This window comes from Lathamus discolor, chromosome 13 (assembly GCF_037157495.1).
Source record: "Lathamus discolor isolate bLatDis1 chromosome 13, bLatDis1.hap1, whole genome shotgun sequence".
Classification (NCBI taxonomy): Eukaryota; Metazoa; Chordata; class Aves; order Psittaciformes; family Psittacidae; genus Lathamus; species Lathamus discolor.
In genome coordinates this window covers 29,523-45,622 of record NC_088896.1, presented here as the reverse complement: position 1 = coordinate 45,622, position 16,100 = coordinate 29,523, and the positions used below count along the sequence as shown (strand labels likewise).

The window sequence follows — 16,100 nt, the reverse complement described above, 5'->3', positions numbered from 1 at the left end:
TCAACTCAGAGCAGCCAGAGCTATCGAGGGAGCTTCAAGTCCTCGACAGGACCTGCCCAGGAGCCGGCAGCTCCGCGGACGCGAGCCGCTGACTCACAGGGGGCAGAGCCAGGAGCCGCAGCACCAACCCTGAGTGGTTAAAAACCTGCCCCAGGGAGCGCGAGCGACCATGAGCACGGCGAACAGAGCGGGACGAGGCAGTTTGTGCGGCAGTTCGTGCAGGTAGGCGAGCGGGATGGTGAGCACCCGTCCTATGGCCAGGACCCGTTCTGGGAGCTCTGCTCTGGCTGCCCTGGCGGTGGCCAGCATAGGCACCCAGACAGAGCAGATGAGAGGGGAGGCTGCAGTGCAGAGCTCGGAGTATAGAGGGTGCCTGCACTGGTCTGGTGAGGGAAAGGTGCACGATGGGCAGGGCTGCACTCGGTGCTCCCTGGTGGAGGCCCTCCTGCAGCAGGTGGCTGAGCTGCGGAATGCTATTAGCAGGCTTCAAGATGTCAGGGTAGCTGAGAGGAAGCAGGGCTGCTTGCTCCAGCCCCATACTGTGGGGGGGCCTCAAGCTTCCCCTCCAGCTCATGAAGGAAAGAAGGAGGCCGCCAACCCAGGAAATTGGGAATTAGTGACAAAGAAAAATAACAAAAGGAGGAAAAGGACAATTAAAAGCAAGGAGCTTCCTCCTAAATCTGTTGTCCCCATGCAGAACCGCTTTGCTGTCCTGCAGGAGACTAACGAGGAAACGCACTTGCACCACAAACAGCCGGATTATGCATGGGTAAAGATCTCTACTGGCGCTACAAAGAAAAAGCGGCGGGTCGTAGTAATAGGGGACTCTACTTTGAAAGGGACGGAAGCACTCGTCTGTCGGCCTGACCCCGTCTCGAGGGAGGTGTGCTGCCTGCCAGGGGCATGGATCAGGGATGTTACAGAGAGGCTACCTGCTCTAGTAAGTTCCACGGACTATTACCCACTCCTGGTGATCCATGTGGGTGCTAGGGATATAGGTAGTAGTAGACTGGGGACCATAAAGAAAGACTACAGAGCCCTGGGAGAGGTGGTTAGGGGCTCCGTTGCTCAGATAGTCTTCTCGTCAATTCTCCAGGACACAGGGGAGGACCAAAAAAAAGCTAGGAGGATTGGCCAGGTTAATAAATAGTTAAAAGGGTGGTGTCATAGTCAGGGGTTTGGGTGTCTTGAACATAAGACTGAAGTTAGTAGGCCAGATCTACTGGGGGCTGGTGGAGCTGCTCTGGTAAAGAAGGGGAAGAACAGTTTTGGTAGGAGGCTTGCCAGGCTGGTCAAGGAGGCTTTAAACTAGATGTGTTGGGGGAGGGGGGCATCATTCCATCCCAACACACCCACTCAGTTGCCAGCACCTATAATAAATGCTCGGAACAATGTAGATATATTCCAGCTGCTCCAGCCAACAACCCAGCTTCAATTGGAGCTCATCTCAGATGCCTCTATACAAACGCCCGTAGCATGGGGAACAAACAAGAGGAATTAGAGATGTGTGCACATCTACGGGGGTATGATATAATAGGCATCACAGAAACATGGTGGGATGGCTCCTATGACTGGAGTGTTGGAATGGAAGGTTACAGGCTCTTTAGAAAGGACAGGCCTGGCAGGTGGGGAGGGGGAGTTGCCCTTTATGTTAGGGATAGGCTGGAGAGTATGGAACTCTGTCTGGGGGCAGGTGAGCAGTTTACAGAGAGTTTGTGGGTCAGGGTTAAATGGAAAACAGCCGTGGGAGACATTACTGTGGGGATCTGTTACAGGCCGCCTGATCAAGGAGAACCTGTGGATGAAGCACTCTACAGACAGATAGGAAAAGCCTCACACTCGCAGGCCCTTGTTCTCATGGGGGACTTCAACCACCCTGACATCTGTTGGAATGATGGCACTGCACGGCACAAGCAATCCAGGAGGTTCCTCGATTGTGTGGAAGACAACTTTCTTCTGCAAGTAATAGAGGAGCCGACAAGGAGAGGTGCCATGATTGACCTTGTGCTCACCAACAGGGAAGGTCTTGTTGAGAATGTGGTACTCCAGGGCAGCCTTGGATGCAGCGATCACGAGATGGTCGAATTTGAGATCCTCAGGAGAGTGAGAAGAGCGTGTAGCAAGCTCACTGCCCTGGACTTCAAAAGAGCAGACTTTGGCCTCTTCAGGAGCCTGCGTAGTGAGGTTCCGTGGGATATAGCCCTGGAGGGCAGGGGGGCCCAAGACTGTTGGTTTATATTCAAGGATCACCTGCTGCAAGCTCAGGAGTGCTGCATCCCAACTAGAAGGAAGTGCAGCAGAAGGGCCAGGAGACCTCCTTGGATGGATAAGGAGCTGCTGAGGAAAATTCAAAGGAAAAAAGAGGCTTATAAAAAATGGAAGCAAGGACTGGCAGCCTGGGTAGAGTACAGGGATGTTGTCCAGGAAGCTAGGGACCAGGTTAGGAAGGCTAAGGCCCGGTTAGAATTAAACCTAGCCAAGGATGTTAAGGATAATAGGAAGGGATTCTACAGGTATGTAGCAAACAGAAAACAGACTAGGGACAACACAGGCCCCCTGAGGAAGCTTTCGGGAGAACTGGCTACACAGGATTTGGAGAAGGCTGAGGTTCTGAATGACTTCTTTGCCCCAGTCTTCACTGGCAAAGCCTCTGACTGCACCACCCAGTTCTTAGAAGGTAGACGCAGGGACTGTGAGAATGAAGACCTTGGGCCCACTGTAGGAGAGGATCTGGTTCGAGACCATCTTCAAAATCTGAACGCGCAAAAGTCCGTGGGACCTGATGGAATCCATCCGCGGGTCCTGAAGGAGCTGGCGAATGAAGTTGCTCAGCCACTGGCCATCGTATTTGAAAAATCATGGCAGTCAGGTGAAGTTCCCGACGACTGGAAAAAGGGAAATATAACCCCCATTTTCAAGAAGGGGAAAATGGAAGACCCAGGGAATTACAGACCAGTCAGTCTCACCTCTGTGCCTGGTAAAATCTTGGAGCACATTCTCCTGGATGGCATGCTAAGGCACATGAAAAACAACAAGGTGCTTGGTGACAGCCAGCATGGCTTCACTAAGTGGGAATCCTGCCTGGCCAATTTGGTGGTCTTCTATGATGGGGCTACAGAATTGATGGATAAGGGTAAAGCAGTTGATGTCATCTACCTGGACTTGTGCAAAGCGTTTGACACTGTCCCACACGACATCCTTCTCTCTAAATTGGAGAGATATCAATTTGATGGATGGACCACTCGGTGGATAAAGAACTGACTGGACAGCCGCACACAAAGACTTGTGGTCAATGGCTCGATGCCCGGCTGGAGACTGGTAACGAGTCTGGTAACGAGATCCCTCAGGGATCGGTGTTGGGACCGGTCTTGTTTAACATCTTCATCGCTGACATGGACAGTGGGATTGAGTGTGCCCTCAGCAAGCTTGCCGATGACACCAAGCTGTGTGGTCCGGTTGATACGCTGGAGGGAAGGGATGCCATCCAGAGGGACCTTGACATGCTTGTGAGGTGGGCTGATGCCAACCTTACGAAGTTCAACCATGACAAGTGCAAGGTCCTACACCTGGGTCGGAGCAATCCCAGGCACAGCTACAGACTGGGCAAAGAAGAGATTCAGAGCGGCCCTGCAGAGAAGGACTTGGGGGTGCTGGTCGATGAGAAAATGAACATGAGCCGGCTTCAGTGTGCGCTCGCAGCCCAGAAAGCCAAACGTATCCTGGGCTGCATGAAAAGGAGTGTGACCAACAGGTCGAAGGAGGTGATCCTGCCCCTCTACTCTGCTCTTGTGAGACCTCACCTGGAATATTGTGTGCAGTTCTGGTGTCCTCAACACAAAAAGGACATGGAACTGCTGGAACAAGTCCAGAGGAGGGCCACGAGGATGATCAGGGGACTGGAGCACCTCCCATATGAAGACAGGCTGAGGAAGTTGGGGCTGTTCAGCCTGGAGAAGAGAAGGCTGCATGGGGACCTCATAGCAGCCTTCCAGTACCTGAAAGGGGCCTATAGGGATGCTGGGGTGGGACTCTTCGTCAGGGACTGTAGTGACAGGACAAGGGGTAACGGGTTAAAACTTAAACAGGGGAAGTTTAAATTGGATGCAAGGAGGAAATTCTTTCCTGTTAGGGTGGTGAGACACTGGAATCGGTTGCCCAGGGAGGTTGTGAGTGCTCCATCCCTGGCGGTGTTCAGGGCCAGGTTGGATGAAGCCTTGTGTGGGATGGTTTAGTGTGAGGTGTCCCTGTCCATGGCAGGGGGGTTGGAACTAGATGATCTTGAGGTCCTTTCCAACCCTAACTATTCTATGAAATTCTATGAAATTCTATACTGGCTCATACTGTCCCACATACCCTGCCACTCCTGTCTGTCCAGCCTTGGGGAAGATCTCTTGTTCCTCCCATATTGTGGTCTAACCCCAGACAAGAAGCAAACCTGACTCTGCTTAACTTTTGAGATCAGACAAAATGGTCGTGGGTAGAACACACTCTGTGTGTGTGCTGACATGCTGATCCCCATTACGATCAGCAGGCAGGTCCCAAGGGTACCCACAGGCCATTCAAACCCTTCAGAACTCTCCAATGATGCTGCTGTACTTGTCCCTGGGGCTGGTGTAGCTGCTGTGCTTGCCGGCTCTCCCACCACCAGCTTCTCTTTTCCTGGGTGCAGCTCTTCCTCCTCTGCCTTGCTGGGAAATGCTGCCTGGGCTCCTGCATCCTCCTGGGGCTCAGCGGGCGGCGTCCGGGGGATGATCTCGGCCGCCACAGTGCTGGGCTCGGCCGCAGGGCTCGGCTCCTCCGCGGGGCTCGGCTGCTCCGCTGCCTTCTCCCGCTGCTCAGCAGCTGCCTTCCTTCCGGCCTCTGGCGCCACTCCTGCCGCCGCCTGGTCCCGGGGCCGCTCCCTCTCGGCTCCCCGCAGCTTCACGAAGATGGAGGCAAGGACAAGGGCCAGGACGGTGAAGAGCAGCGGGACAGCCAGATACAACTCCACGGCCACATCCATCTCTCCCGGCTGCCAGAGCCCACCCATATTACAAGTCTTTGCAATAAAGCACAGTGAAACAAGAACCTTAGCCCAGGCCCCATACTTAATAAACACTATCACAGCAAATACCAGCTCTAAGTAATGTACTACATTCTGAAACTGTGAGATCAAGAGAAACAACTTTGAGAGCCAATAAATCAGCATTGTGACGACCATCAATCCAATCATGTCTGTCGTTATCTCAACCCTTCGTGCCCCACTTTGGGCGCCAAAAAGAACTGTCGTGGTTTAAACCGATCCACACAGCTTGTCCACTCACTCCCCCCCTTCTTGCCCTTCCCCTGCTCCTGGGGGGAAGGAGAGGAGAATCGAAAAGAATGCAACTCCCACAGGTTGAGATAAGAACAGTTTAGTAACTAAGGTATAACACAAACCACTACTGCTACCACCAATAACAATGATAAGGGAAATAACAAGAGGAAAGAATACAACACCTCAAAACCAGCTGACCAATAACTCGCCCCACTCCCCACAGCCGAGCACCGACCGATACCTTGTCCAACCCTGCTGTCCCCACCCTTCCGGGGTAACTCTCGGTTACATCCTGGGCATGATGTGCTGTGGTATGGAATACCTCTTTGGCTAGTTTAGGTCAGGTGTCCTGTCTCTGCTTTCTCCCGGCCTCCCCTCCTCCCTGGCAGAGCATGAGACTCACAAAGTCCTTGGCCAGACCAAACATTTGAGCAGCAACTGAAAACATTGGTGTTATCAGCTCTCTTCCCAGGCCAAAAAATGAAAACACAGCACTGCACTAGCTACTAAGAAGGAGAAAAATAACTGCTACTGCTGAACCCAGGACAGGGCAACTTGCTCAGATGTATCCTTGGAGCCTTCTCTTCTTCAGGCTTAATACCTGCAGCTCTCTCAGCCTCCTCATCATCGGAGACGTGCTCCAGCACTTAGAGCATCTTTCTGACTCTTCATAAGCCCATCATTGTAGGATCATGAAACAACAGAGGTTGGAATGGACCTCACAAGGTCTCGAGTCCAACCCATCAGGAACAGGGTCAGAACATGTGGTTCAGGGCTTGACACAGTCTGAGTTGGAAAACCCCAAAGCCAGAGACTGCACAGCCTCTCTGGGTGACCTGATGCAGCACTTGCCTGAGCCAATGGGAACAAGGTTTCCTTCTGTCCTGGCTAAACCTCTCCTCTGTCACTATCCCCCATCGCCTTTAGTCCTCCCACCAGGCACCATGGACAGGAGCCTGGCTCTGTATTCTCCAAGTCCTTCTTGCCGGCACGGGCAGTCACTCCCCGACAGACTTCCCTTCCCAAGATCTCAGGTTCCCATCAGCCTTCCCTTCTCCGGCCTGGACAAGCCCAGCTCCCCCAGCTGCTCCCTACAGGCACCGAGCTCCAGTCCCTCCCTTCCTGTTCTGAGGGCCCGTTGCTAAACCCACTCCTGCTTGCCAACAGTGTTCCTGAACTGGGGATCTGAAACCTGGATGGAGTATCCCAGAGCATCCCTTCCCTTGATCTCCTGCCGTGCTCCTGGCCATAGAGCCTGTGATGCTGCTGTCCTCCCTTGCTGCCAGGGCACACGCTGCCTCCTAGCCAGCTCCTGCCCACCCAGACCGTTCCCACGGGCTGCTCCCAGCCAGGCAGCCCCAGCCTGTGCCATTGCAGGGGAGTCCCCTGCAGGGACCCCTGTGTCCCCTGCTCTCCTGCCCAGGACACCCTGAGAGGTCTGCAGCCCCCCTCTGCCATCCCATCTCCCCACACCAGCACAACAGCCCCGGCCCTTGCGCTCCCCAAGAGCTCTTCCTGCTCCAGGCACAGAGCAGCCATCCCAGAGCTGGAGCAGCCAGAAAGCCGATTTCATTCCCCTTCATTCCTGCCATGTGAGGACGTATCAAGAGAAGAAGTTTCTTCAGGATCATTTATTTCCCTTAAATAAAGTGAGAGACCACCACTGACACAAAGTGTGTGGCTCACACAACACGAGTGGCTACTTAAGCAGGAACAGATGGAAACTGACATTTCTATGAAGACAACATCATCACAAATTGAATCAGGAAAACAAATGTAAAGCAGCAAAGACAGACTTGGCTTCTCATGAACTGCATTGGGAGCCCTTTGCAGAGGACAGCAGGCAGTGTGTGGCTGCTGAAACACATCCAGTCTCCAGCTTCCTCACAGCATCCTTGAGCGCCTGGTTCCTCAGGCTGTAGATGAGGGGGTTCAATACTGGAGGCACCAGTGAGTACAGCACTGCCACCACCAGATCCAGGGAAGGGGAGGAGGTGGAAGGGGACCTCAGGTAGGCAAACGTGCCAGTGCTGACAAGCAGGGAGACCACAGCGAGGTGAGGGAGGCACGTGGAAAAGGCTTTGTGGCGTCCCTGCTCAGAGGGGATCCTCAGCACAGCCCTGAAGATCTGCACATAGGACACCACAATGAACACAAAACAGACAAGTGCCACACAGACACTTAGCACAAGGAGCCAACCTCCCTGAGGTAGGAATGTGAGCAGGAGAGCTTGAGGATCTGGGGGATTTCACAGAAGAACTGTTCCACAGCATTGCCTCGGCAGAGGGGTAGTGAAAACGTATTGGCTGTGTGCAAAAGAGCACAGAGAAACCCAGTGCCCCAGGCAGCTGCTGCCATGTGGACACAAGCTCTGCTGCCCAGCAGGGTCCCATAGTGCGGGGGCTTGCAGATGGCCACGTAGTGGTCATAGGACATGGCAGTGAGGAGAAAATACTCTGCTGAAATGAATAAGAGAAAGAAAAAGACCTGTGCAGCACAACCTGTGTAGGAGATGGCCCTGGTGTTCCAGAGGGAATTGGCCATGGATTTGGGGACAGTGGTGGAGATGCAGCCCAGGTCCAGCAGGGAGAGGTTGAGGAGGAAGAAGTACATCTGCTGCTTCTGGGCATGGAACCTGTTCCATGGAAAAGGAGAGGGAGAAATTATGGCAAACTTCGGAGCAAATCCACTGCATTCCTCATAGAAATCCGCCCAATTGAAATGCATTTCCTTTCTCTGGTTTGTGCTGGCTGGGAGTTATGTGAGGAGCAGGACCTCTGCCCATGTGCTGCCATGGAGTCAGCTTTGCTCTGAAGCAGGCTTTGTCCAGCTCTGATGTTCACAAGGGATGTCAGATGAAATTCAACTTGGTTGTAAAGTTCAGTACTCGCACATATGACTTGGCTGAGTCTGGGCTGCACAAGAGAGGCTCGACATGGCCTTAGGATCATTTTGTCTGTGTTATTTATTTATTAGCATAACACTCCTGAGGTTTTTTTATAGGGGTACAAACTATTCTACTTATGACTGAAAATCGGAAGAATATACAGCCGGAAGTTCTCAGCTCCTTCTAGCTTAATGCAGAGCCACTGAGAGTCCTTTCCCATTTGCCCTGTGCTTACACTTGCACTGCCTGTAAGTTGCCTTCACACACAAATTGATCTTCAGAACAACCAACTATCCTGTGCTGAGAGCAGGGCAGCACGGTTTCAAAGGGCAGATCAGGGAGCTCTCATGGGGAGAAGCAAAGGACTGCGCCCAGCACAGCATGGCCAGCAGCCACCTCCAGTGCCAGCCACCAAGACAGCTGCCTGAACGCACTCTCGCCAGGGCCGGGCTGCACTTTCCCCCCACTCCCTGCCCATGTCTCTGCTGCCTGGAGCTGTCCCTGCCAACAGCTGCTGCTCTGTGCCCAGCTCTGCTGCCTCTCAGGGCTCCCAGAGCCCATCCCATGGGCTGTGTGCTCAGCTCTGCCCTGCACACCCCTCCCGGCAGCAGGGCTCTGCCCAGGGTCATCTCTACCTGGGCAGGGGCTCAGGAGCAGCTCACACAAGTCCTGACAAGACGCTCGCTGCCTCCTCCAAAGCAGAGAAGTAAATTCCCAGCTCCCACTGCCCAGCCTGCCCACCAAGAGGGAAAAACATCAGAGCTCAGGATCCTTCCTTCTAAGGCAGACGGTGCCTCAGTGTCTTTCAGAAGGACCCTCTGCAAACGTGCTCAGAGCGATGTGGAGCTCTGAGCAGCCCTGACCCACCCAGCACCCTCTCCAGTGCACACAAATACTTTTCCTTTCCTGCCAGGCGTTGTTCCTTCTCCCCCAGCTTCTCCCCCAGCGCCGTGGTGAGCTCCCGGGCAGGCTGAGTGCTTGCCCTGGCAGGCAGCAGAGTCCCTGCCCAGCACACAGGGACCCTGCTCGCAAGGGCAGCACTGGGCACCCCTGGCTGCACACCCACATTCACACCCTGCAGCCAGCCTTGGGACAAGGGACCTGCCTTGTCCTGGCCCTCGCAGGGCGCAGAGGGAAGCCCTGCTCTGCAGCACATCCTCCTTATCTACACAGAGAAACCAAGAGAGTGCTCCTGACAGATCCCATGGACTGTCCGAGGCAGCAGCTTGAGGAGATCCCTCCAGGAACCGCAGCTGCACTGCCCTGCACCCAGAGCCTTACCATGCACAGGGCTGGGAGGGTTTCTCCTGCAGGGAGCTCTCAGCATCCTCCACTGCCAAGTGCCTTTAAGCTCTCTGAGGCTCCCAGGTCTCCCCTGAGTGCCTGCAGGCAGTGCCCCAGCCCTGCTCCTGGGCAGAGCTATCTCTCTGAAGTGCTGCCCGTTTGTCAGCATCTGTCTGCATCCCAGGAGCCCGGCCCAGCTCAGCAGCAGAGGCCCAGCCCAAGGTGACTCTGCCTCTGCCCCTCTGAGGTTCATCCAGGGCTCCCTGGGGCTCCAGGGGAACCCTATGGGAAAGAGCCTGAAGCAAGCACTGATGCTCCCTCTGTCAGCTGCAGACACACTGCCTTCCTGCAGTGCCGTTTCTGTGATGAGAGACAGAGTTTGGTCTGAGCATCAGCATTTCTTAGAATTACAGAATCATTTAGATTGGAAAAGACTCTTAAGAACATTGAATCCAACCAATAACCAAACACTGTCAAGGCCACCACTGAGCCATGTCTTTAAGTGCTACACCTACATGTCTTTTAAATACCTCCATGTATATAAAAGGTCTTTTTATATACCTAAGAGGTCTTTTATATACCTCCAGGGATGGTGACACAACCACTTGTGCGGGCAGCCTGTTTCTTGTCCCATCATCAGACAGCACAGCCAGGCCAGCCCACGGTGGCATCTCCTTTACCCCTGCTGAAGGATGGGATTCAGCCTGGTTAGCTGAGGCATCTCATCCTGGGATTGTAGCCCTGAGACTGGAAGGGGTCTCAGCTCCCTCCCATGAACACCACAAACCCACACGAGGTCTCACTTCCTCCGAAGGTGAAATTGTACCACTGTGTAGATGAGGTCTTCATCAGAGGAGATTGCCCCACAGAAGCAGGGGAAGCAGCAACAGCACTGTGGGAAGCACTACACGATGTTCCACCTGGGCAATGTCAGAAACCAAGCAGAAAGCAGCAGATCAACGCTCCCACCCAGCTGGGTGTTGGCCGCAAATTTACACAACCCAGCAGGGAGCAGCATGCACCAGTTTGAACCAGTACAGACCAATATAGGCCACTATGGCCCCAGATACTGCTGGGGGTTCAATAGACCCTGCCGCAGGTCTTCCCGTTTGCAACTGTGCTCAACTCCCAATCCCTCCCAGTGCTGCCACTACCTGCTGCAGGTGCTCCCAGTCCCTGCCACAGGTGCTCCTGCTCATCCCCCACACGGGCTGGGGGGATGCTGGAGGCTATGGGGGGGCTCATCCCGGTCTCTTTGGATCACAGCCCTGGAACCGCTGCTGCATGAGGGTGATCCTGGCCTCTGTTCCCTGGCGGCACAGGCCGTGCTCATCCTCAGCAGCGCACCAGAGCGGCGGAGCCTGGGACGCTGCCTGCAGGCACTCTGCTGCTGGGAATGGCGCAGTTTTCCTCAGGGAAAAGGATGGCGAAGACAAACCTGGACCAAGGAGCTCCGGAGACCGAAGGGCAGTGCCTCCACCACCCCATTCCCTGCTCTCCATCTCCATCTGTATCATCCAGGCAGCACGGACACCCCAAACCCACCTTGCCCTGCTTCTCCTATGGGATACAGGGTCAGAGCTCCAAAAGAGAACAAAACCAGGCCCAAAAACCCCCAAAACACCCCACACCCACTTTGCCCTGCTTCTCCTATGGGATACAGGGTCAGAGCCCCTAAACACCCCAAAAAGAGCCCCAAAACAACCCCAAAACACCCCAAAACCACCTTGTCCCTATTCTCCTATGGGATACAGGGTCAGAGCCTCAAACCAGCCCCAAACCAGTCCCAAAACAGCCCAAAACAGCAAAAACAAAACATCCCCAAAGCATCTCAAAGCCACCCACAAACCACAACAAAAACACCCCCAAGCCAGCTTGTCTGGCTTCTCCTATGACATACAGGGTCAGAGCACCAAAACAGCGCCGAAACAGCACAAAGACAGCCCTCAAACACCCCCAAAACATCCCAAAACCACCACAAAACACACCAAAACCACCTTGTCCTACTTCTCCTATGGGATACAGTGTCAGAGCACAAAATCACCCAAAAAACACCCTAAAACACCCCTAAACCACCTTGTCCTCCTTCTCCTACGGAATACAGAGTCCAAAATGGGCCCCAAACCAACCCCAAAACAGCCCCAAAACACCCCAAAACCACCCCAAAACGACCTTGTCCTGCTTCTCCTATGGCATACAGGGTCAGAGCCCCAAAACAGCATCAAAACACACCAAAAAATCCCCCCAAAACCACCTTGACCAAAAAAATCAAATCCTCAAAACACCCCAAAAACACCTTGACCTGCTTCTCCTATGGAATACAGGTCATAGCCCCAAAACAGTCCCAAAACAGACCAAAACCACACCCTAAAACCACCTTCTCCTGCTTTTAATATGGGATACAGGGCAGAGCCCCAAAACAGCATCAAAACACACCAACCCCCCCCCCCCCCCCAAAAACCACCTTCTTCTGCTTCTCCTATGGTATAGAGGGTAAGAGCCCTAAACAAGCCCCAAAACAGCCACAAAACAAACTAAACACCCCAAACCACCCCAAACCAAAACCAAAACCACCTTGTCCTGCTTCTCCTATGGGATACAGGGTCAGACCCCAAAACAGCCCCAAAGCAGCACAATACAGCTCAAAACCTCCACCAAACGACCCCAAAACACTGCAAACCACTCCAAAACAACCTTGTCCTGCTTCTCCTATGGGATACAGGGTTAGACACCAAAACAGCACCAAAAAAGAGTCAAAACAGCCCAAAACAATACCCAAGACACCCAAAACCACCCCAAACCTCCTTCTCATGCTTCTCCTATGGGGTACAGGGTCAGAGCCACGTAACACCCCATAAACACACCAAAAACACACTAAAACATCCCAAAACAACCCAAAACCACCTTGTCCTGCTTCTCATATGGGATACAGGGTCAGAGCCCCAAAACGGCCCCAAAAGACCCCCCAAACACGCTAAAACACACCAAAACCACCCCAAAACCACCCCAAAACCACCTTGTCTTGCTTCTCGTATGGGATACAGGGTCAGAGCCCCAAGACAGCCCCAAAACTGCTGCAAAACAGCCCAAAACAGCTCAAAACCAAAACCACACCACCCCAAAACCACCTTAAAAAACACTAAAACACCCCAAAACCACATTCTCCTGCTTCTCCTATGGGATACAGGATCAGAGTCCCCAAACAGCCCCAAAACACCTCCAAAACACCCAGAAACCATCCCAAGAACACCCCAAAACCACCACAAAATTATCTTCTCCTTCTTCTCCTATTGCATAAAGGGTCAGAGCCCCAAACCAGCCCAATACCAGTCCCAAAACTCCCTAAAACACCCCAAAACCACCTTGTCCTGCTTCTCTATGGAATACAGGGTCAGAGACCAAAACTGTTCTGAAACACCCCAAAAACACTGAAAAAAATCCCCAAAACTCCCTAAACCACACTAAAAAAGCCTTGTCCTACTTCACCTATAGGATAAAGGTTCAGAGCCAGAAAATGCACCAAAACACCCCAAAACATCCCAAAACCACCCCAAAAACATCTTCTCCTGCTTCTCCTATGGGATACAGCTTCAGAGCGCCAAAACAGCCCCCCAACACACTAAAAAACTCCAAAACACCCCAAAATCACCTTGTCCTGCCTTTCCTATGGGATACAGTGTCAGAGCCCCAAAACATTGACAAAACAGCCCTAAACCACCCCCAAAACACCGCAAAACCACCTTGTCCTGCTTCTCCTATGGGAAAGAGGGTTAAAGCCCCAAAACAGCAACGAAACACCCGAAAACACCCCAAAAACCACCTTGTCCTGCTTTTCCTATGGATTACAGGGTCAGAGAACCAAAACAGCCGCAAAACAAACCAAAATCACCCCAAACACCCCAAAACCACCCCAAAATCACCTTGTCCTGCTTATCTTATGGGATACAGGGTCAGACCCCCAAAAAAGCCCCCAAAACACCCCAAAACCAGCTTGTGCTTCTTGTCCTATGGGAAAGAGGGTCAGAGAACCAAAACAGCCCTGAAACACACCAAAACCACCTTGTCCTGCTTCTCCTATGGTTTACAGGGTCAGAGAACCAAAACAGCCGCAAAACAAACCAAAACCACCCCGAAAACACCCCAAGATAACCTTGTCCTAGGGTCAGAGGCCTAATAGAGCCCCAAAACACTCCAAAACACAGCAAAATCAACTTGTCTTGCTTCTCTGGGATATAGGGTCAGACCCCCAGAACAGCCCCAAAACAGCCCCAAAACAGCCCAAAACACTCCAAAACACCCCAAAACCACCTTGTCCTTCTTATCCTATGGGATACAGGGTCACAGCCCCAAAACACCCCCAAACCAACCCAAACACACCCCCCAAAACCCCCAAACCACCTTGTCCTGCTTCTCCTACGGAATACAGGGTCAGAGACCAAAACTGTTTCAAAACACCACAAAAAAAAAGAAGCCCACAAAAATGCTCAAAACACCCCAAAACACCCCAAAATCACCTTGTCCTGCTTCTCCTATGGGAGACAGCTTCAGAGCCTCAAAAAACCCCAAACCACCTCAAAACCATCTTAATCTTCTTCTTCCATGGGACACACTTTCAGCGCACCAAAAAAGCCCCGATACACCCCAAAACATACCAAAATCCCCTAGTCCTCCTTCTCCTACGGAATACAGGGTCAGAGCCCCAAAAGAGCCCCCAAAGAGCCCAAAAGATCACAGAATCACAGAATCACAGAATCCCAAGGGTTGGAAGGGACCTCAAAAGATCATCTAGTCCAACCCCCCTGCAAGAGCAGGGTAGCCTACAGTACATCACACAGGAACTTGTCCAGGCGGGCCTTGAATATCTCCAGTGTAGGAGACTCCACAACCCCCCTGGGCAACCTGTTCCAGTGCTCTGTCACTCTTACAGTAAAGAAGTTCTTCCTGATGTTAACGTGGAACTTCCTATGTTCCAGTTTACACCCATTGCCCCTTGTCCTATCACTGGATATCACTGAAAAAAGCCTAGCTCCATCATCCTGACACCTACCCTTTACATATTTGTAAACATTGATGAGGTCACCCCTCAGTCTCCTCTTCTCCAAGCTAAAGAGACCCAGCTCCCTCAGCCTCTCCTCATAAGGGAGATGTTCCACTCCCTTAATCATCTTTGTGGCTCTGCGCTGGACTCCTTCAAGCAATTCCCTGTCCTTCTTGAACAGAGGGGCCCAGAACTGGACGCAATATTCCAGATGCGGCCTCACCAAGGCTGAGTAGAGGGGGAGGAGAACCATTCTTGACCTACTAAGAACCTCTCTTGACCTACTAAAACAGATCCCCTAAACTAAAAAAGATCCCCTACTAAAAAAGATCCCCTAAACAACCCCAAACAAACCCAAAACCATCCTAAAACACCACAAAAAACCACCTTGTCCTGCTTCTCCTATGGGATACAGCGTCAGAGCCCCAAAACACCCTAAACACCCAAAAAACTAGATAAAAAAATCAAACACCCCAAAAACATGCCAAAACCACCCCAAAATCACCTTGTCCTGCTTCTCCTATGGGATACAGCGCCAGAGCCCCAAAACACCCTAAACACCCAAACTACATAAAAAAAAATCAAACACCCCAAAAACATGCCAAAACCAACCCAAAACCATCTTGACCTGATTCTCCTATGGGACACAATTTCAGTGCACCAAAGAAGCCCCAAAACACCCCAAAAACACCTTGTCCTGCTTCTCCTATAGGATACAGGGTCAGAGAACCAAAACAGCCCCGAAACACCCCACAACACCCCAAAACTACCTTGTCCTGCTTCTCCTATGGGATACAGGGTTAGACGCCCAAAACAGCACCAAAATGGACCCAAAACAGCCCAAAACAACACCCAAAACACACAAAACCACCCCAAACCCTCTAGGAGTCAGTACAGAGATAAAGTACTGGCCACTTTTCTCGTTCAGCGATGCTCAGGGCCAGCTGGGTGGCTTTCACCTCGGCAAACTGACTCGATTCGCCCTCTCCTTCAGCAGTTCCTGCAACTTGTCGCCGAGGACTCCATACGGCTGCCTTCCATCTCCGATGCTTTCCCACAATACGGCAGGACCCATCAGTAAAGAAGGCATACTGTTTTTCACTTTCTGACAGTTCGTTATATGGTGGGGGCTCTTCAGCACGCATCGCCTCCTCCTCTGCTGACATTCCGAAATCTTTGCCCTCTGGCCACTCCATGATGACTTCTAGAATGCCTGGACGACTGGGATTTCCTATTCGAGCGCGTTGTGTAATTAGTGCAGACCATTTACTCCACGTAGCATCAGTTGCATGTCTCTTTTCCTTCGTCTCTGATCTTCACCTGTGGCTGGAGTCTAAAAGAGGGTAAGAGCTTCTTTGCAAATGATTTTCTGCCTTTTGCGTCATGCAGATTTTTAATTCTTTATCGCTTCATCCATTATTTTATCTTTTTGACAGCCTGTGCCTGCCTTACACGATCTCTATTTTAAAGCATGGCAAATTAAACAGCAGTTCCTCATTTGCATGAGCTTCTAGGTCAGTGACAGATACTCTTGAGCTCTGAGACCTGTGCTTGTCTACTCAAAAGCCCCTGCTGACCACAGTGACAAAACCAGC

The 16,100-nt window shown here is 52.3% G+C and overlaps 1 pseudogene; it reads right to left on the bottom strand.

Moving 5' to 3' along the window:
- Positions 1-6,912: 6,912 nt before the first annotated feature.
- Positions 6,913-15,523, bottom strand: LOC136021485 (olfactory receptor 14J1-like; annotated as a pseudogene).
- Positions 15,524-16,100: the final 577 nt, after the last annotated feature.